We start from the raw sequence: 20,743 nt of genomic DNA on the forward strand, positions 1-20,743 counted from the left end.
GGCCCTGCTGCCGGCACACATCGCCCTGGGGAGAGGGGGAGGAGCCTGGCCCGGTCTGGGTCTCGCCCAGGTGGGGGGTCAGACGGGGGGGCCTCCGTCTGGGCTCGCGGCTCCCCCACGGCCTGGCCCTGCCTTGGCCCGTAGCCGCCGCCCGTGCACTGACTGGGGCGCCGAGTCCCCGCCCGTCGCTCTCCCCCTCAGCGGGCCGAGGGCGGCGCCGCTCGAAGCATCCCGCGCAGGGACGGGGGCGGCTCTTCGCGCCAGGAGGGGCGTGGCTATGGCATGAGGGGGCGTGGCCGTGCCAGGAGGCGGGCCTCAGCCGCCATCCCTGCGCGCGTGGGCGCGGCTCGGCGTAAGGGTGAGAGGGGAAAGGTCAGAGGTGAGGCGTTGGCTCGGGCTGGGAGCCGAGCGGCTTGAGACCCGCCCCTCCCCCCCACCTCCCCGTAAGGTGAGAGACGCGCGCGCGCGCTTCACCCCCCTCCCCAGTTTTTCAGGTCGCGGCGCGAGGCCAGAGCACTGCGGGGCCGGCGACCGCCCACGCCGGGGCTCTGACACGTGGGGCCGGCGGAGCGGGGGCAGCCCCCGCCCCCTAGCCGTAGGGGGCCGTTAAAAGGGGGGCACCGCTAGCGGGGGAGGGGCAGTCCCCCGTTCCGGGGCAGGGTGCGTGGCGCTACCGCCCGTCTCCCCGCGTGGGTTCCCGCCTCCCGCGGGCGGGACGCACCGGCCTGGGAGGTGCGCCGGGTAAAGCCCGCGGGGGCTGTGGGGAGACTCCCGGTGCCCGGGGCTGTCTGCTTCCCACAGGGCCGGGCCAGCCATGCCCACCCCCGGGGAGGCTGTTTGTTCGGGATGCCCTGCAACCAGTGGGAGGGGACAGACCTCACCCCCTCCCTCTGGCCCTGCGCCCAGCAGCCTTCGGCTCAGATGCAGGAGGCTGGTGCCGGAGAGGTTTTTCTGTGAGTCGGACTCTTGCTTCAGGTTGCCTCTGTTTCTGGTCCTGGGGCCCCAGTCTCCCGCTACAGGAGAGGAGAAACTGCCTGGAGAGTTGTACAAACCGTAGCTAAAAGGCCCGTCCCGTGAAGGAGTTAAATAATAAGCAAAGAGGGGAGGGGGCATGAAGCAGCACAGAGAAGCATCCTGCTAACCTGCCCTGTGCTGGAGAGAGATCAGGCGGCTTCTCTGGACCTTAAGAATGGCTGAGGAAAAGGCTCACAAGACACAGTAGCCGGATTCTGAAGCGATAAGAGGCAAGTACTAGGTATGGGGTGAGTGACGAGGTTCAGTCACCTGGATTAGTTCATAGCAGTTTCTAAAAAGTAAGACTTGGGGGGGGGAAAACTTCCTCACCGGAGTCAAATGGAAGTTAGGTGTATACTGAGGAGCCACTGCTCTGTCTGCCTGCAGGAAGAGGGAATGGGAAAGGAGCATGGGGAACAGAGCAGCCCCCTGTTCGTTCCTCTAGAAGTGATCAGGGAGTGGTGACCCTGAGCCATTCCTCCTTTTGTGGGAGGGAAGGCGTGGGGGATAAATAGACTCTAAGCGAGGACATGTGTGTGAGAGAGAAAACACAGAGAAGGTAGGAAGAGACCACATGGTGGTCTGGGAGTGGAAATAGGAGGATGGAGGGTGGGAGAGAAGAAGTTAATTACAGACACTGAAATAGATGCAATCTGATCAATGAAAGGAAAGAAAAGAGAAAGTAACATGCAGTTAGGGAGGGAAAGAAGGTCTAATAAAGTCAGACATTAAGTACGTTACTCAGTTATTAATTAGTCTTAATTGACAAGTGAGAAATATTTGATTATCACATTAAGAGACCAAAATTTGTACTCCATTGCTTTAGAGTGAAGTGGTGTGGTGACACAGGGCTATTTCACTCTGGCTAGTAGCTCTAGCCTTTTAGCTTGTAAGTGCTAGATTAGCGATTTTTCAACAAGTGGTCTGTGGACCATTGGGGCTCCACAAACTATGATTTCCAAAAGGGTCTGCACCTCCATTTGAAATTGTTTAGGGGTCTCCAAATGAAAAAAGGTTGAAAACCACTGGGTTAGAGAAACTGTTTCAAGCTCTGCAAAAGAGGAGGAGAGTGGCTTCTGGAAGGAATGGGGAGGCAGAGAAGCTGTTTGAAGACTGTGGCAAGGTCTGCACTACAGACCTATCGCAGTATAACTACATCACCAGGGGTGTGAAAAATCCACACCCTCTGACTGATGTAGTTATACAGACCTAAGCCCCTGTGTGGACAGTGCTATGTCAACAGGAGAGCTTCTCCTGTTGATGTACCCACAGCCTCTTGGGGATTTGGATTAACTATGCCAATGGGAAAAGCTCTCCTGTCGTAGTAGTGTCTTCACTGGAGTGCTACGGTGACATAGCTGCAGCACTGTATGTTGGAAAAAAAGCCCTGAAGTGATGTGGTTGTGTGTCTCTGTGTGTGGTGAGGAAAAAATAGTTGGGCCTTTGCTGAGAGTTGAACTTTGGAAGGAGAAGCTACACCACTTGATACCTTTTCCCAAAATCTCTGGATGCAACTTCCATTTATTTCTAGAGGGTTTTAAAATACAAAAGAACTTCCCCTTTGCACTTATCCTGCCTCTTTATTATAAATCCTTTGAGAAACCAATGACTTCCCTAGCAACACATGAATACAATTAGATTAGAGTTACAGGAACTATTGTGTGATGCAGCAGGTGAGTCAGTTGGTGTATTCTTTTAAAAAGGGAATACTGCCAGGGTTTATTTGTCCTGTTAGATATAAACCATGCTGACAGTCCCGTGCTGTTAGTCTCTGACTCCCTTCACAAGAATACTTAGCTTTCAGTGGTTAATTTGAATGGCTGAGATTAACTCTGCTCCGTATAGATATGTCAGTCTAGCAGGATGCTTACTATTTACCTTTCCAAATATGTCGCTTTAGTAATCTGATTCACTAAAATTATAGAAGGGCAAAATACAATCAGTTTAACTTTAGAAATGTGAAAGTGTGTCCTGATATTCATAGTCAATGCATCTGATTAACTTAAATCTTTACTGTAGACAATTATTTGAAGAATTTTTAAATGTTCCTTTTGTTGAGCTAAAGAGGTGACTGGACATGCCCAGTATCAAACTTTTCATGAAAATGCAGAGAAAAATAAAGGACTTGATCAAAAGGCTAGAGAAGAGTGACAGTCTTCGTTTGAGCTAAAGATATGTAGCTTTTCTAAGGGGTGGAATACACTGAAACTATAGGCATAGTTATGTCTCAGACTCTGAGAGATGGGCATGCCAACCTGACGCTCCGTGTTCACAGTGCTAGGTCAGCGGAAGAATTCTGTCGAGCCAGCTACTGCCTTTCAGGAAGATGGACTGGCTGCAGTGACAAGAGAACCCCTCTTGAATTGTGGACACCCGAACTGGACTCAGTATTCCTGCAGCGGTGGCACCAGCACCAAATACAGAGGTAAAATAAGCTCTCTGTTCGTACACTGCTCCCTGTTTAAGCATCCGAGAATTGCATGAACTCTTTTGGCAACAGCGTCATGTTGGGAGCTCATGTTCAGCTGATTATCCACCATGACTCCCAAATCTTTTTCCAGAGTCACTGCTTTGCAGGATAGTGTCCCCCATCCTGTAAGGATGGCTGACATTCTTTGTTTGTAGATATAGACCAGGGGTAGGCAATCTATGGCACGCGTGTCTTTCAGTGGCGCTCACACTGCCCAGGTCCTGACCACCGGTCTAGGGGGGCTCTGCATTTTAATTTAATTTTAAAGGAAGCTGCTTAAACATTTTAAAAACCGTATTTACTTTACATACAACAATAGTTTAGTTATATATTATAGACTTATAGAAAGAGACCTTCTGAAAACAGTAAAATGTATTACTGGCATGCGAAACCTTATATTAAAGTGATTCAGTGAAGACTCGGCACAGCACTTCAGAAAGGTTGCCAACCCTTGATATACACATTTACATTTAGCCATATTAAAAACATGTATTGGTTGATTACACCCAGTTTACCAAGTGATTGAGATCACACTAAACCAGTGACCTGTCTTCTTCATTATGTACCACTCCCCCAATTTTTATGTTATCTGCAAATGTTATTAGTGATGACTCTTTTGTCTTCAGGTCATTGATAAAATAGTAAATAGCACAACGCCAAGAGCTGATCCTTGTGGGACCTGACTGGAAAACACATCTGCTCAGTGATGATTCCTCATTTACAATTACATGTTGAGACCTATCAGTTAGCCAGTTTTTAATCTGTTTAGTGTGTTGCATTAAATGTCTGCATGTTATAGACATTATTTGGGATCGGGAAGGAATTTTCCTCCAGGGTAGTTTGGCAGAGCCCCTGGAGGTTTTTCACCTTCCTCTGCAGCATGGGGCATGGGTCACTTGCTGGAGGATTCTCTGCAGCTTGAGGTCTTCAAACCACAATTTGAAGACTTCAATAACTCAGGCATAGGTTAGGGGTTTGTTATAGAAGTGGATGGGTGAGATTCTGTGGCCTGCTTTGTGCAGGAGGTCAGACTAGATGATCATAATGGTACCTTCTGACCTTAAAGTCTATGAGATTAATTACAGCATAAGGGGATGCAGCTCAAAGAAATTGTGAAAACTTAGGTTGAATATTCAGACTTCATGCCTTTTCACTCTTCTATCCTGACCATCACATGGCTGTGAAAATCCTATTCCTTGCCTGCTGCTTTCACTGTGTCCAGCCCCTTTCCAAATCCCATCACTGTCTTCCTCCCACCTGTCTCACATTCAAGCTCCTTCTTTGTCGTTAAGCCACTACCTACGCAACTTGTCTTCCATCTGCCACCTTGCTCTCTTCTCATTCTACCCAATCCATGCAAGTAACCACCCGTTCATCTCCTCATTGACAGCAAAGAAAATAAGTTGTTAGATCTGGTGCAGGGTCTCTGAGGGGACAGCTGTCATAAACAGATAGTTAAGGGTTAATGTCTCTTTTACCTGTAAAGGGTTACAAGCAGTGAACCTGGACCACCTGACCAGAGGACCAATCAGAAAACAAGATACTTTAAAATCTTGGTGGAGGGAAGTCTTTGTTTTGTGCGTTTGTTTGTCTGTTGTTCTCTCTGGGTTCTGAGAGTGACCAGACATACCTACAGGCTCTCTAATTTTCTATTCAAATAGTAAGTACCAGTAGAAGGTGATTTAGTCTTTTTGATTGTTTTCTTTATTTGCAAATATGTATTTTGCTGGAAGGATTTTAATCTGTATTTGTGCTGGGGGGAAGGCTTCTCTCTAGTGTCTATAGCTGAAAGACCCTGTAACATTTACCATCTAAATTATAGAGACAACTTTTACTTTTTTCTTTCTTTTATTAAAAACGTATCTTTTTTAAGACCTAATGGATTTTTTTCCCCTTCTTGAGGCTCAAGGGAATTGAGTCTGTACTCACCAGGGAATTGGTGGGAGACAGGGAGAGAGAAGGGAGGGGGAAAGGTGGAATTTCCTCTGTTTTAGATTCACGGAGCTTGAATCTGTATTACCTCTTGGGGAGGGGAAAAGAGGAGGGGGGGAAGGTGCATTTCCCTTTGCTTTAAGATTCAAGGAGTTGAATCACAGTGATCTTCCAGGGTAACCCAGGGAGGGAAAGCCTGGGAGAGGCAACGGTGGGGGAACGGGTTTACTTTCCTTGTGTTAAGATCCAAGGGGTCTGGGTCTTAGGGTCCCCAGGGAAGGTTTTGAGGGAACCAGAGTGTACCAGGCTCTGCAAGTCCTGGTTGGTGGCAGCACTACAAGATCTAAGCTGGTAATTGAGCTTAGAGGAATTCATGCTGGTACCCCATCTTTTGGACGCTAAGGTTCAGAGTGGGGAATGATACCATGACAGCAGCTGTGGGGGGTTCTTCAGTAATGCAGCTCTGTGGCTTATGATCTGTAGAAGCCCCTCAAGCTCAGAATCTGCAATGATTCCTGTTTATCTGAAGAGTCCAAATCAAAGAAGAAAAAGCAACAGAATGGGACTGTGTTGAGTATTCAGTGATTCTTTGATGCCAGCCCTGAAGTTGGGGCAACTGCTCCATTTACATAACTCTTGCCAGTAGTGGTCTTGCATAATCAGTGTCTCTTGACAAGGATCAACAAGAGTCCTGCTTCTGGGACTGTGCTCTTCATCGTGAGGGAGTGGGCAGCCTCTGAGTGTGGGAAGGGGAGAGGAGTTGCATTTCTTCTTTGGCAGTGGTTAAATTAATCTTGCATGGGCCATTGTGACAGAGATGCCTGGGGAATAATAGGTGTCTTATTCTCAATAGCAACAGTCTCAAAGTCAGACTAGTTATGTAACAAAGTTGCTTTAGGAGGTATTTCACCAATGGATGGGGAGGCTTGAGTAGTGGCTTGCTGCTCTCAAAAATCAAATGTCTAATCTGTAATTTTTTATGTGATTACCGTATTGTTCAGAATTAAAATAGAGGATCATCTGCTCCTGAAAGGTGCTGGCTTCAGCAGGAGTTCTGAGCTTCTAGTGCCTTGTGTAGTCAGGCCTGTGAAAAGGTATTTTTGTAATCTAGTCTATTTGAAAGTAATCCATTGCTATTGAGTGTCACCTCACAGATACCTGCATTTCAGTGGAGTGTGAAATAACTCAGTACGTCTGTACAATTGCTTAGTAAGTTTGTAGCGTGCATTGAAATTCCCTTTTGTTGAAAAGTGCTGTTTAAATGAAAGTTCATTTTTATAATATGTTTTTAAAAAAGTTTTAGTGTTTGAATATCAGGTGGCTTGAGGTAATATTATAGGGAAATCAATGCTGAAGGCTAACTTTTTACTTAGTGGTCTAAGAGGTCAGAAGTATGCTCAGCTTCTCTTTTTCTTCTAACACAGCACATTGCTCTTTCTTTGAGGAGAGCACTTGTTAGTTGTGTGTCAGAGCTGAAAATTAGTGAAGAAATGTATGTGACTGAAATAAATGTGCAAATCTAATGCCTTGCCCACGCTTAAAAGGATTTGTCAGTAGAGCTCTGTAGCGAGGCTCCCTGGCTCCCTGCTGCACCTGAGAGGGCCGAGCTGCTGCAGCTGCCAATGTGAGTGGAGCCACCACAGCCAGTCCCGCCCCCTGGAAATCAAGGGGCGGGACAGGAAGTATAAAAGCCCAGCCCTGGCGCTCACTTGGAGGCCGGTCGCCGAAGAGAACAGACGCGGGTGGCTGAGCTCGCGCCCGGCCTGAGCTTCCCTGTGCCCGGTATCCTGAGAAGCTGCCTGAGCTTCCCTGTGCCCGGTATCCTGAGGAGCTGCCTGAGCTTCCCCGTGCCCGGTATCCTGAGGAGCCCATGGTCTGGGACCCACTGGAAGACGGCGACGAGACACAGGTACCCAGAGACGGGGAGATCGGAAGTGGCCCGGGGGTAGCCGACCCTGGTTTGGCTCCCGGAGAGCCTGAACCCATGTCAGTGTGTTGTGGCCAGGATCCCCACTGACAGCAGTGAGGCTTGGCCGCTGCTAGGGCCCCGGTCTGGAACGCAGTGGAGTGGGAGGGCCTGCGTTCCCCCTGCCACCCTTCCAAGGGTGGCAGACTCCCCCTCTCGCTGGCCGGAGGAGGCCTTCACCTGAACTGCTTATTGCCCCGCCCTGACCCAGGGCCTGGGCTTATAGACTCTTTGTTTGCTCAACCCCTGCTGAAGAGTCTGAGCTCTGAACTGCTTATCGCCCCGCCCTGACCCAGGGCCTGGGCTTATAGACTCTTTGTTTGCTCAACCCCTGCTGAAGAGTCTGAGCTCTGAACTGCTTATCGCCCCGCCCTGACCCAGGGCCTGGGCTTATAGACTCTTTGTTTGCTCAACCCCTGCTGAAGGGCCTGAACCCTGACCTATTTGCCGTGGGTAGTGAGGCGCCCTGGCTCCCCGCTGAACCTGAGAGGGCCACGCCCCAACGCCAGACGTCTACAAGCTCTTATCAGTTAACTCCCCTAGTGGAGATGCAACTTATACTGACAAATGAGTTCTTTTTGCTCATAGAGCTTATTACGTGCCAGTTCTCTGGAGAGAGTAAGTTATACTAGCAAAAGGACTTTCTTGTTGATATACTGCATCTGTACACTGGGGCTTTTGCTGGTATGGCTCTGTCATGGGGGTGACTTTATTTTTCCACACTTCTAACCAAAATAACTATGCTAACAAAATTTTTAAGTGTACCTCAGGCTGAAGTACATGAGTTGTACTGGGTCCAGCTAATGGAAATATGCAAAGACAGCAAAAGGTCCTTTTTTACCTGCATTGCATGGTACAGGGATTTTAGAAACCCTAGGTGCTTTTCCTAGAAACTTGAGAAGACTCTTCAGATTCAAAACCATGATATTGCACAGCTCTGAAAAACATAAGGCAAAATATATAGAACAGTTGGTTGAAGGGGTCGTATACTCTAATAGCTAGAGCCAGAGGACTGGCTCTTGGTTTTAACTCTGATGGGCTTGAGCAAATCACAATCTCTTTCCAGGTTCCCATCTATGAAGTTGAGGCTTGGTTAGTGTTGGGAAAGCGTTCACTTCTACAGCACCTTTCATCTGAGGAACGGAAAGTGGGATTATTAGTAATACCCGGTGTCTGAGTGTGTGCATGTTCTTCTTCTAACAATCAACAACTTGGGCTGGCTTTCTCACAAAGAAATTTGGATCATTTTAAGTTTCCTGCATATTCTTCAAGGCAAACCACACAGTTGAAAGGCTAAGGTATGAATAAGCTCATAGGATATTCCACTCAGTACCACCTCGGATCATCACCGAGATGGCTAGTGAAATGGTTTGCTTAGGCAGAAAACAAATGTTGGTGGCACAAAACCTGATCCAGTGCACACAGACTTCCTGTAGGGCTCTGCTGCTGCAGGTACAGAACTTGAAGAGAGTCTGTCCCTCCTCTAGCAGGACCACAAAATAGTGGCCAGCAGAGTTGTTGTGCATAGTGAACCAATTAATTAATTAATCAGCATTGGGTCCAAGCACTGGCTGCTGTGACTAGCTTTCATCCTACTCTGAAGAAAAGCCCTTCTGAATACAAGAGGAATTGGTCAAGGCATAAAATTCAGAAATGGACCAGCTCAAATTAATTGCTTGATCACCCCTGAAAGGGTTAGATCCTGTCTCACTGTAATAGCCGCTGTAAATATTTGAGCTGATACCTGTAAAATAGGTGGCACTCCTGGCAGGTAAAAACCCATGGAGAATTGTGCTTGCTACAACAGAAAGTACTGTTTCCTTCTGGAAAATTAACATGCCAACTTCCGTTAAAAATGTAATAGTCCACCTGATCCTCAGAAAGCCACCAATGGATGCAGAAAACCTCTCCAACCCACCACTTCTAAGCAAAATCAAGAGGAGCCTCCTATTATGATGGGAGGGAGAAAACTGAGAAATGTGGTAAGGATTTTGCTGTGCAGATCTAGTTTATCTAGTTTACCTGAGAAGTGCTTTGAAAATTCACTGCAGTAGCCCCAAGATTGAGCTACTGATCTAGAGATGAGAAGTGCGATAGCAATTTCCTGCATCATCATTTCCCCCTTCAGTAGAACACATATGAGTGTTGCATAAACCCTCTTTCCCTTTCTCCACCAAAAAAAAATTGCCCTTGGAAAATGGAAAAAAACAAATGAAATATGGCTGTTCTCTTCTGTCATGGTGAAATCCCCCTTAGCAAGACTGCAGCCATAGAAAATACTGTGTTCAAAAGTGTACCCAAGGCCACTTCTAGGAAGGAGCATGACATGCAGAAATGATTCTTGGCCCACAGAGTCTCCCCTCTGTGTTTTGTTTGGTTTGTGTTGTTTTTTTGAAACTAGAGGGCAATAAAGACCACAGTTTGTTCAATGTTATCTTGCTTCCTCCTGCATCAGGGATTCATCCTTCCTAATGAAAGGAGCCGTGTGCTCAGGATAAATATACAGAGGCAGTGCCAAACTTTTACCCGAAACTGGATGTAAAAGTAAACAGATGACAGTGCTGTTGGGGAATTGCTTATTTCAGAGCCAAGTGAATCTCTTCTGGGTACACTGTGCATATAATACATAACTGATGGTTTTTATTGTAACTTATATAAATACATGCCTTTATGCTGACAGTGTTATCAAGAAATTTCAGAAAGGAGTGGGGAGGTAAATATTATCCCTGTGCATGCAGGTGGGGAAATGTCTTTCTGAAGGTCCGAGTGAGGCAGTGTTAGAGCAGGAAACAAAAGCTCAGGTCTTGTGCTTTAACCACTAGTTTGCAATGCTGCTCTGGCTAGTGGGACAATACACAGGTCTTCCAAGAACAGAGATGTCTCATTGTTTCCTTATGCTCCCTTGTGTCTCTATCCACCTGTTGTCTCTTGTCTTGTACTTGGGTTGTAAGCGCTTTAGGAGAAAGACTGTCTTTTTTTTTTTGTGTGTGTTCGCATAACACCTAACATGGTGGGGCCTTGGTCCATGTTTGGGATCCCTGGGCACTAGTGCAATACATACAATAAATTATATGGGTGCCTCAGCTCTATTACAGCCAATCATTTCTCCTGTTTGTTGAAGACAGTGTGGGGAAGGGACATAAGACACTTTTTAGAACTAGAAGGAGAAGATGTTATGTGCTGTTTCAGCATGATAATTGGTGTGCAAAAGTGTGTGCATTGGTTTTGGGTGGGTTTGTAATTCTTTCACATCTGTTGTGGTGAAGGTGCTAAATTGTTTCTTGCCTTCAGAGTGAGTGAGTGTGTGTGTGTGTGAGAGAGAGAAAAAACACGAACAGGATGTGGGGTAGAGGTGTCGGTGGAAGTGTTATCTGACCTATCCATCCCTGCCTAAAAGTACTTCTCAGTCAGAAATACGGTCTTCCTTCATTGGTCTCATTTATCAAATGTCTTGGCAAACTGAAGAGAGTTACTGTCTTATTAAATAATGCTCAAAAGTATATTAGGTGCTTCACAATACAAGTAGAAAGATATGCTCAGAAGCTTACAACTGAAGTGTTAAACTTGGAGTCATGGGGTGAGAGGGAACATGAGCAGGAAGATGAAACTTAGCTTCGGTAGGTGTACGTTATTTGTAGACTATAAATAGCTGAGAGGAGCAACCTATGATCCAGGGACTAGAGGGATTGATTGACTGTGGAAAGAGCTAACATGGTATAACTTGGTCAAACTATATCCAAGAGAGGGCTGGAAACCTACAAAGTGGTGGTGGATATTGAGGGAATGGAGTTTAGTTAAGGCCTACAACAGAGTAAATGGCAATAATACTAGGCGCTTTGTTTTTCATGGAGATATATTTTAAACTTTTTAAACTGGAAAAGAATACATTTGCAAGACAGTATGTATTGCTCTGGCATTTTGGGGTGTAATTAGAGCTGTGTGCTTAAATTATGGTGGTGTTTTCTTGCATCCAGGAGACAGTTTTTGCTCGACTTGACTTCCATAGCTGGAATTTGGAAAGAACTTTCCCTCCCTGCCCACAGGGGCATGTTAATGAGATTCTTGGTGTTTTTTATGCTTTCCTCTGTAGCACGGAGCAGGTATCTGCTGAGTATCGAGTGGGCCTGTTCCCCTCCATGATCAGTTGCAGAGGACAGTGGTAGACCTTGCTCCTTTGGTTCTCAGTATGCTGCATTCCAATGTAGAGTGCAGAGGATGTAATTGCATGTGATTGTTGCATCATCCTTTTGAGTCTTGTAGGGCGGATGCATTCCCTAGCCGTTTGTTGTGAAGCAGCCAAATTGATAAACAGGGCTGATTATTCCATGAGTGGTGACATGATCAAACATTATACGGCTTCCGTTAGGTGGCTGGTGAAGTGCTCCCCATGACTTCATAACCGCAGAATCCTTGAACAAAACCACTTCCCCATGTTTTAAGTACAGACTCCCTTCAACTAATGTTCAGGTTTGCCCATGCAAATGGTGCCCCCTAATGAAGGAAACGAGACCCAGTGTTATGTGGTAACGGTGATAGGCCAGTCGGGATCTAGTAATAGAGCTGATATTTGTGTCAATCAGCCTTAAATTTCTGAGTAAGGCTATTGGCTGTGGCAGTCCCAGGCAAGTTCTGCTTCTGCGGTGGTGTTAGTGGAGAGAAATGGACTCGGCTAAAACTGCCTCTTACTAACCTATCCTACCAAGCATGGCTAGCTTCAGGCCATGAATGGTGGAGGAGGCTGTCAACCTGATGTGGACTGATAGAATGAATGTTGGCAAACTACCGCAGAATGGCTCAGTGGAAATCATGATTGATTGAAAAAAAGCTCTTGGCAATCAGAGCAATGGGACTGTTTTCTGAAGGACTTGAAGACACTGAGAACCACTTAAACTTATTGAAGAGGCATGTCCTTGTGGTACTGTGCAGAGGGCAGGTTCTACATTAAACTGATACATAGCTCTTTCTGTTGAGTCCTTCAGTAAAATGTGGTGATCTACATCTCTTCTCTATACCAAGCCATTCTCTCCATGTTCACTTTGCTTTCTGGGCAGCTGTTGTTGTCTGAAGCGTGACGCTTTGGTTCTCCCCATTTCTTTTCTTAATGTGATTTCAACACTTGGCTTAATCCCACTTAAAAGTCAAGATTTCTCTAAGTCAGACTGGGTTTTGCTTTACATAACTAAGATTTTGTAGTTAGAATTTAGCTGATAATTTGATGTATGAGGCAGGATAAATTCCAGCTTGCACTCCCATGTCTGTACTTACTGTATGCCCTATACAGCAATAAAAATTTGACAATGTTATAAATGGCTATGATTCCAGTAAGATGTGCTGGAAGAAAATATCTTGAGAGAGAAAGGTACCATTCTACATAGTCATTTTTTCTTCCTGTAAATATGATTGTGGGAAGAACAAGGGGCTGCTAACTAGACCACTTCTGAGAGAACTCTTGTCCAAAGTTGTAGCTTTGTAGAAAAGGGGTCTATGTTGGGAAAAGTAAGTATTCTATTTCATATGATGTGGATAGAAATTCTATTAACCTCCCCTTGGCTAAGTCCAAAATGGGGAGTAAATTTCTGAGCAATGTAGAGGTCTCTTTCAGCTGATCCTTCCATTTCTTTACTGTCTTTCATCCAGAATATCTGGATTTTCAGGGCATGTGTGAATGTGTGTTCATGTCATCCATACCAGTCAGAGTAGCTTTATATGCCATTTTATGACAAGAAGCAAAGAACGTCTAGTCCAACTGAAAGTACAGAGGGACATTCTAGCAAATAAGTATAGTAATTACATTGGTTCTCAACTCATTTGTCCAGGACAAATTTCAACTTAATTCCCTTCTCTTGTGGAGTAGAGGACCACGGGATGTCCTCAAAATGAGGGCTGGTGCTTGTCTTGTGCTACTATAAAGGAATCAGCACTTTAGATTGTTACTGAGATAATTAAGCCTGTTTGTAAGATGGAGGGTTGCTTGTTTCAGCAGCTCCATTCTCTTCTTTTAAAGCCTTTGTGAAGCCAGCTTACTTTTCTTGTTTGTGTTCTCAAATCCTGGCTATTTTGATACTGATCATTATTTCTCAGCACCCAAAGATGTGGTAGGTGCCTTGCAAAACAGGCAAAGCCATGGTCCATACTTCAAACAGCTTGCAGTCCAATACATCCCAAGACTTGACTGAGTGTTATAGATGAGGGGAGAGGATAGAAAAGGGTGGCATCAAGAGTGACTGCCCACTGAGACATGCATCTTAATGGTATGCTCCCTTAATTTTTTGTTTCTTATTTACACCTTCATGGCAGAAGTGAGTTTATTTTTAGAGGGATTTGAATGAGCTGAGGGAAATGGCTTGGGGAGCAATTCGAAGCCCAAGAGGCATGGTGGGAAAAGCTGTGGAGACACACTGGGAAAAGGATAAGCAAGAAGTAGCTGATGTTTGTTGGAAGTGGTTGCTGTTTATTGGTGAACCACATGAAAGAAGATCAGATCAGATATATAGGTAGGGGCAAGCTTGCCGTTCTTATCTTCAAGACTGTAACAGTTAAAGCCTTAATTTGATGTGCAGTGCAATAGGGGGCCAGGGAGATGGCTTGGTTGATGATGTGTTCAGAGTTAGTGATACGTTTTGCATTGGAAAGGCGTGGTTCGGTTCTGGCAGTTGTGATGTGTATCTCGTGTGATGAGAACATGGGAAGGGACCCAGTTCAAATCTAGGTACTGAGTTGATCACATGGCTGATGTTGTTGTTTTCCGTGGGTAGGTGGGAATGGAACCTGAAATGAATGTTAGACATGAACCTCTGTGGCAGGGGATGTTAAAGGGAACACTCTACTACACAGAATACTCTGCACAGGACAGATTCAGAAGCAAGACTTCAAAATGTCCAAAGAGCGGAGTCAGTATTCACCCACACAGGACACCAGCCCCCAAAGGGTCAGTGCTTGGGTTGTGATTTTCCCACAGGAAATGTTCTGTTTCACTTGGCCTTTGTGTATCTGCACTGCACAAAGCGCAGTGTTCTCTCCATGGGAATAGAAGCAGAGAACAGCAGCATGGTGTTATGGAGCTGACTGTCTAGCAGGCTCATGAAGGGAGATTAATGTCCTCAGCACATACTTGATTTTTCATCTCTGAGCCTCTCTGTAGAGAAATGGCTCCACTTCCCACCCACCAGCCCTCGTTGAAGCAGATGTCAAAATGTCAGTTTAGTCAGGAGACTTTTTTTATTGGGTGATTGGAAGGTTGGGTCACATGTGTTCCTCTTTCATTTCCCCTTTCTTATTGTCACTGCTGTTGGAGCATCTTTCAGGCTGGGAGAGGAGAGGTCCTACTGCAACTGCTGTCTGTGCTCCTCCATGGATCTGCTTTGGTAAGTGGGGAAGAGAGGCTATAATGTCTAGCAGCTTCAGGTTACGGATCAGCTGAGCAATTTGTGTAGTGGCCTCTTGTGTAGACCCAAGGCCAGCATTCTGAGAAACCTGCTCCCAGGTGTGTATAAGATCTAGGGTCCAGAGACCTCCTGTGTGTCTCTTGTAGTTGGTAGCAGAATGTGGTGGAATTCATTTTCATCAGTATCTTCATTGTGAACTCTTGCATGTTCTGAGTTTCAGATAACCTGTACAGCGCTCACCTCTGCAGAGAGCCTTTGCTGCTCAGTGAAGACTAGAGTTCAGATGATAGACCTTGGTGCTAGCTGTGCCACTTGCAGATGCTTTGTCTCTCCTGGGGTACAGTGGAGGATTGTGGTGTCCTCCTATGCAGTGACAGCAAGTTTGTGTCTGTACAGTATGTAGAGATGCATGTTAAATTCTGTAAGGAATGCCCTCTGTCCTGTAATGGCTGGCTGTTTACCTAGCCTTCTTTGCCTGGAGACTGAGCTTTTGGCACCTGAGATTCCCATGTGACAGCAGAGTTTTGAAATAGGATGTTTCATCCAGCCCCAAACAGGATCAGTCCTGTTATCGCCTCTTGTTTTGAAATGACTTTGAAAGTAGAAGTTATTCTTTAGTCTGTCCCCAGCTGATCTCTCAGGATGGATGCTGCTGGGAGATTATCGATCTGGTAAATACACTGCAAGCGAATGTAGTATTAGGAAGGTGAATTCCCTCAGATAGTCCATGTGCCCTGTTTAACCTACAGAGCTGCATTGTAAGGGAATGCTAGCCAGATTTTTCTGCTTCATATTGGGCAAAGGGGGAGAGAAGTGGAAGAACCTGTACAGATCTGCATTTTTTTGGTGAGTCTCTCCTTTTTCTGACATAGTATGGAGCCAGAGCATACCGGTACATACAGAACTACGCCAGCAGAGGTCCCAGCATATTCTGCTTCTAAACTGAGGGCTGGTCCTAATGGAAGCATGTGTTTCTATCATGCAAAGTAGAAGGGGGATGTCAGGGCTCTGTCTATCTGCTCTACAGTACATGCAGACACTGAATATATTTAGGATACATTTTACACTCCAGTGGGGATTCTAATAGTCAGCAGTGTAGCATGATGTGTCTATTCATCACTGTTGGATGCACTCAACCCCAATCTTGTATCCCCCATACTTGGTGCTTTAAATAGATGTTGGCAAGTTAAAAATGATATTTAAAGCAGAATCCCTTAGCTATGTTTCTAAAAACAATAAGATTAAATGAAATTACTTCTTTTAAAAAAATCAGTGCTGGTTATTAACTGCTTTTCTCTAAGCTTGAACAATGAGTATTGAGTACTTATTTTCACTGTCTTACTAGCCCAGTACTCTGGTATGTGTTGCTAAGACTGCAGAGGAATACTTAAATTATTTTTCAATTTTTTGTGACATTATGGAAAAGGTAGCTACAATGAAGTTTTTTGAAAACTGAATTTAGGTTCAACTTTTTTTTTACATCTGCCAGTGTCCGTCTAAGCTGGCTCAACCTTGTGTTCACAAGAAATTGTCCAGAGGGAAAGGTTTAGTGACCAAAGCATCAGGTTTGAAATGCTGTCTGGAATCCTTGGGATCAAATCCCAGCAGGGCTGATTCAATTTGTCTTCCTTTAGACATAGATAAGCAGAATTCTATGACATTTGCTGCATGGGGCTCTTTCATGTGGGACCTTAAGCTGCGTTGGTTTAAAAAAAAAATCAGGTTTTTTTTTCCCACTCATGTCTTTAGTAAAATGTACCCTCTGCCTCTACTACTGAGCTTGTGGTGCGCCAGTATACCTAACTGCACCCATCCACGCCCAGGGGGGCTGCATTTCAGTGGTGAGGGGATGCTTTTTATATATGGAGTCCATAAAGTGATTTTCAGGGTGAAAGGAAGAAGTGTAGAATATACAATATTGCTGCTCAGTGAGGAGTGGTGGTATGTCTTGAGAACATGACCTATGAAGGAAGGCTGAAAGAATTGAGTTTGTTTAGTTTGGAAAAGAGAAGACTGAGAGGGGACATGATAGCAGTTTTCAGGTATCTAAAAGGGTGTCATCAGGAGGAGCGAGAAAACTTGTTCACCTTAGCTTGTAAGGATAGAACAAGAAGCAATGGGCTTAAACTGCAGCAAGGGAGGTTTAGGTTGGACATTAGGAAAAAGTTCCTAACTGTCAGGGTGGTTAAACACTGGAATAAATTGCCTAGGGAGGTTGTGGAATCTTCATCTCTGGAGATATTTAAGAGTAGGTTAGATAAATGTCTATCGGGGATGGTCTAGACAGTATTTGGTCCTGCCATGAGGGCAGGGGACTGGACTCGATGACCTCTTGAGGTCCCTTCCAGTCCTAGAATCTATGAATCTATGTGTGCAGAAGAGTCATCAAGCCACTGTTACCTCCCTCAAGGAGAAATTCTTTGATTAAATGTGGAATCTCTTGCTTCCCTACCTGGTCAATCTGACATTGCAAGAACCTGGAAACTGTTAGCCACGGTCTTGATAATCCCAAGAGTAAAGATAGCCAAACTAGAGTGTACTAGTCACATCAGGCATCTGAAATGCTGCAGAGTAACAGGGTGTACTTCCTTGCCTGCTGAGCCACACTTTGGTGTTGGTCTGTGTAGTCATGGCTTTTCTCAGTCGGGTGGGTTTATGGCCAAAAGAAATAGCCTGTTCCTCTTCTGTGCTTGGGAAGTGTTGCAAGCCTGATGGTTTACTTAAAATATGTGGAAATGGGAGAATGGTATTTTACAGTGCAAGACTTAGGCCAGGTTAACACTAAAAAGTTAGGTTGACCCAGTTATGTCGTTCAGTGACATAGTTAAGCTGAGTGACATAGTTAAGCTGAGCAAACCTCCAGTGTGGACAATACTAGATTGACTGAAGAATCCCTCCATTAGCTTTGCTACTGTCTCTCGGGGAGTTGGATTAACTGCAGTGACGGGAGTGTAGCAAGTGTTCACACTGATGCACTGCAGCTGCGCCGCTAAGCAATCTAAGTATAGATATAGTCTTATTCAGTACAAAGGGTCTGTCACTGTTACATACTCTTCATTAAACTTTGTACACACAAGACAAACTATCCAGTAGCTCTCATCCTATTGGCTGTGTTCATATTTCACTTCCTGCATATGGAAGGAAGGGATGAAAAGTCCTGGGATAGGGACCATCACCTTCCATGTCAAACCTTTATGGTAAAGTAAATCTTACATTAGTGAACTGTGCTCCCTTGACAGCCCAGGAGACTTCAGTAACCATACTAGATGGCAGAGCTGACTGAAAGATGCTCTCCCTAGAGCAGGGGACCCCAACGCGGTGCCCGCGTCCTGGCCACTGGGAGAGCATTTCTACGGGGACGCCTCTCGATGATGATGCTTGTTGCCGACAAGTGACGTCATCGAGAGACATTGCCCCCGAATTTTGGCAGGGACGCCTCTCGCTGATGCCGCTTGCTGTCGACAAGTGATGTCAGCGAGAGGCGTCGCTCCCGAATTTCGGCAGCAATTCGGCGGGTGCTCCACCGCCGCAGCGGTCCTTCGGCTGATGCCCACCAGCCAAAATGGTTGGGGACCACTGCCCTAGAGAAATCAATAGCAGAATGTCCCACAGAGATTCAGCCCTCTTCCCTAGGGAAGGTCCATCCTTATGAGTGAGGCACGCTAGTGGGGAAGCCAGCTTCTATTCACCAACAAGCAGCAGTGAAGAATATCTCCCTGGCTGTCCACAAAGAGTGCAGTTCACCAGTGTAAAACTTGCTTACGTTTTTGCAGTCAAGCTTTGCTTCCCTTCAGGTGATGTGGCTTGCTGTGCTGTATTACTCTGCAGTGGTTCAGAAGTGCTATTGCCTTCTCTTACTGTACCTGGGAGAGGGGAGACCAGGCTGAGGTGACAATGTAGTTTCTGGCTCCAGCTTGTTCGAATCTTCTTCCATCCTATTTGTACCATGAACTGGTTATAACCTGAATTCTCCTTTTTCTGTCAAGCTGTTACAGCATTGGATTGGCACTTTGTGGTGAGGCCACAGACGCAGCACAACGTCTTTGGTAGACTGTGTAGCAAGACTGCTATGAGAAATGTTTCTCAAGCAATAGTGGAGTAATGTTGTGTTGTGCTATCATTTCTTAATAGCTGGGTGGGAACATATAATGTGGGGCTGTCTTTAGGCAGGTTACAAGTACTGCTAATCTTAGTCCCACCCTCAGAGCTCTTACATTGTTACATTAACTATTGTTTGCTAGGTATAAGGATTGGTAGTTAATAAAGCGCTGAAATTGCAGCGAGAGAAAAGGATCTTAATTTAAATCACACCTGAGGCACGTATTGGAATTTTTGTAATCTTCTAACGTAATAATGCTCTGCGCTTAAGAAAGGAGTGGCTAAAAGATGTACAGAATTATTGTTTAAGCACCTTTTTAGCTGACTATCTTGAGGTGCTTAAAAAGCCCAAACCTGGCTTCTGTTCCTGGCTGTGTTATGTGCTTTGTGTGTGGTAGGGCTGTGGGTCCCAATCGTCATTGATTTAAAAAAAAAGAAAAACACGAAACAAAACTGCTGTGAAGTAAATGGATGGAGCATAAAGCTTATGTATGGTGGTTCACATACCACAGTTCGGGATCCCCCATTCTAGGGCATGTTGTCTAACTTCAGTGTACCACCATTTTTACCGTTAGTAAAATGGAAGGAGTACTTCACAGGGGTAAGGTGGTAGTTTCATTACATGTCTGGAAAGTGCCGTGAGATCCTTGGATGCAAGGTGCCAGAAATGCAGAATACTGTTTTATGAGCTTATGATAGAATGCTTTAGTGGCATTTCTATTTGCATGTAACCTTTTGTTTTTGTTGGGTTGGTTATGCAAGACTTCACAAATCCTTTTGTTAGTGGAGAGTAGGCAACATTCTCTGAATAAAAAGAGCAGGAGTACTTGTGGCACCTTAGAGGCTAACAAATTTATTTCAGCATAAGCTTTTGTGGGCCACAGCTCACTTCTTCGGATGCATAGAATGGAACACTGTAGCCCACGAAAGCTGATGCTAAAATAAATTTGTTAGTCTCTAAGGTGCCACAAGTACTCCTGTTCTTTTTGTGGATACAAACTAATGCGGCTGCTACTCTGAAACCTGGATTCTCTGAATAAGTGGGTTCTGAGTCCAGAATAATTTTAGACTCAAAGCTTGTGGCCTTTTAAAGAAGTCTAGCCGTTGTAGTTGTGAAGACAACTTTGTGAATGTGAACTGATGCAGCAGTATCTTGAGTCTGCACACGGATGGTTCTAATGCATCTGCTTCTAACACGTTCAAGAATTGGAGCAAAGTGAAACTGACAAATCTCTCTTCCTCCCACTCCCCCCTGATCTTTTATAATTTATCTAGTGTCCTGTAAATGTTTTAAGCCAGACTACTGGTTGGTGGGCTGGCGTTTACTGTAAAGTACTTCTCTAGCTCCTTCTGTCTGAAGACTTCAAATTTTCAAGAATTAATAAATATAAGTTTGTCTGTCTATGAGGATAGTATTACCTGAATTTAACAAGCAGAGAAAGCAGAGGCACAGAGAAATGACCTGACTTACTCAAGGTCATGAAGTGAATCTGGTGGAGGTGACAGTAAAGCCCAGATCTTCCGACCCCCAGCCAGTGTTCTATTGTTTAGAAAATGCTCCCTCCCAACAAAATACTAGTAATGTTAGTAACAAAAGTTACTGATAGAAGTTAATTTTAGTCAAAAAATAACTTATGTGAGCAAGATGTTCTATGCATTAAGTAGGATATACTCAGTACTCCTAAATTGCTCCTTTCTTGGCTGAAAACCAGCAGTGTTTGTTCTAAGCCATGTGGGATTCAACAGGTCATGATACAGTGAGCAAGTGTTGCCTTAGACATCCAGTGCCCATCAGATACAATGACTGACTCTACATCTCTGGCTTAATAGAATGTAAGGCAAGCAGCAGATGCTTGAGCTTTGGGAAATAAACTGTTT

General features: G+C 45.2%; 1 protein-coding gene across 5 annotated transcripts in view; it reads left to right on the forward strand.

Moving 5' to 3' along the window:
• Nucleotides 1-3,267: 3,267 nt before the first annotated feature.
• Nucleotides 3,268-20,743, forward strand: part of SCAP (SREBF chaperone) — a 118,041-nt gene continuing 100,565 nt past the window's right edge. The window contains exons 1-2 of one of the 5 annotated variants that reach the window (XM_050942436.1): nucleotides 7,241-7,325; nucleotides 8,449-8,680. The gene's annotated coding sequence lies outside the window, so the exon portion shown is untranslated. Of the gene's footprint in view, nucleotides 3,440-5,058; nucleotides 5,145-7,230; nucleotides 7,326-8,448; nucleotides 8,681-14,351; nucleotides 14,747-20,743 lie in introns of those variants that run through there. The other 4 variants (XM_050942435.1, XM_050942434.1, XM_050942437.1 and 1 more) reach the window with 4 other exon arrangements.

Source organism: Gopherus flavomarginatus, chromosome 2, assembly GCF_025201925.1.
Source record: "Gopherus flavomarginatus isolate rGopFla2 chromosome 2, rGopFla2.mat.asm, whole genome shotgun sequence".
NCBI classification, from domain to species: domain Eukaryota; kingdom Metazoa; phylum Chordata; order Testudines; family Testudinidae; genus Gopherus; species Gopherus flavomarginatus.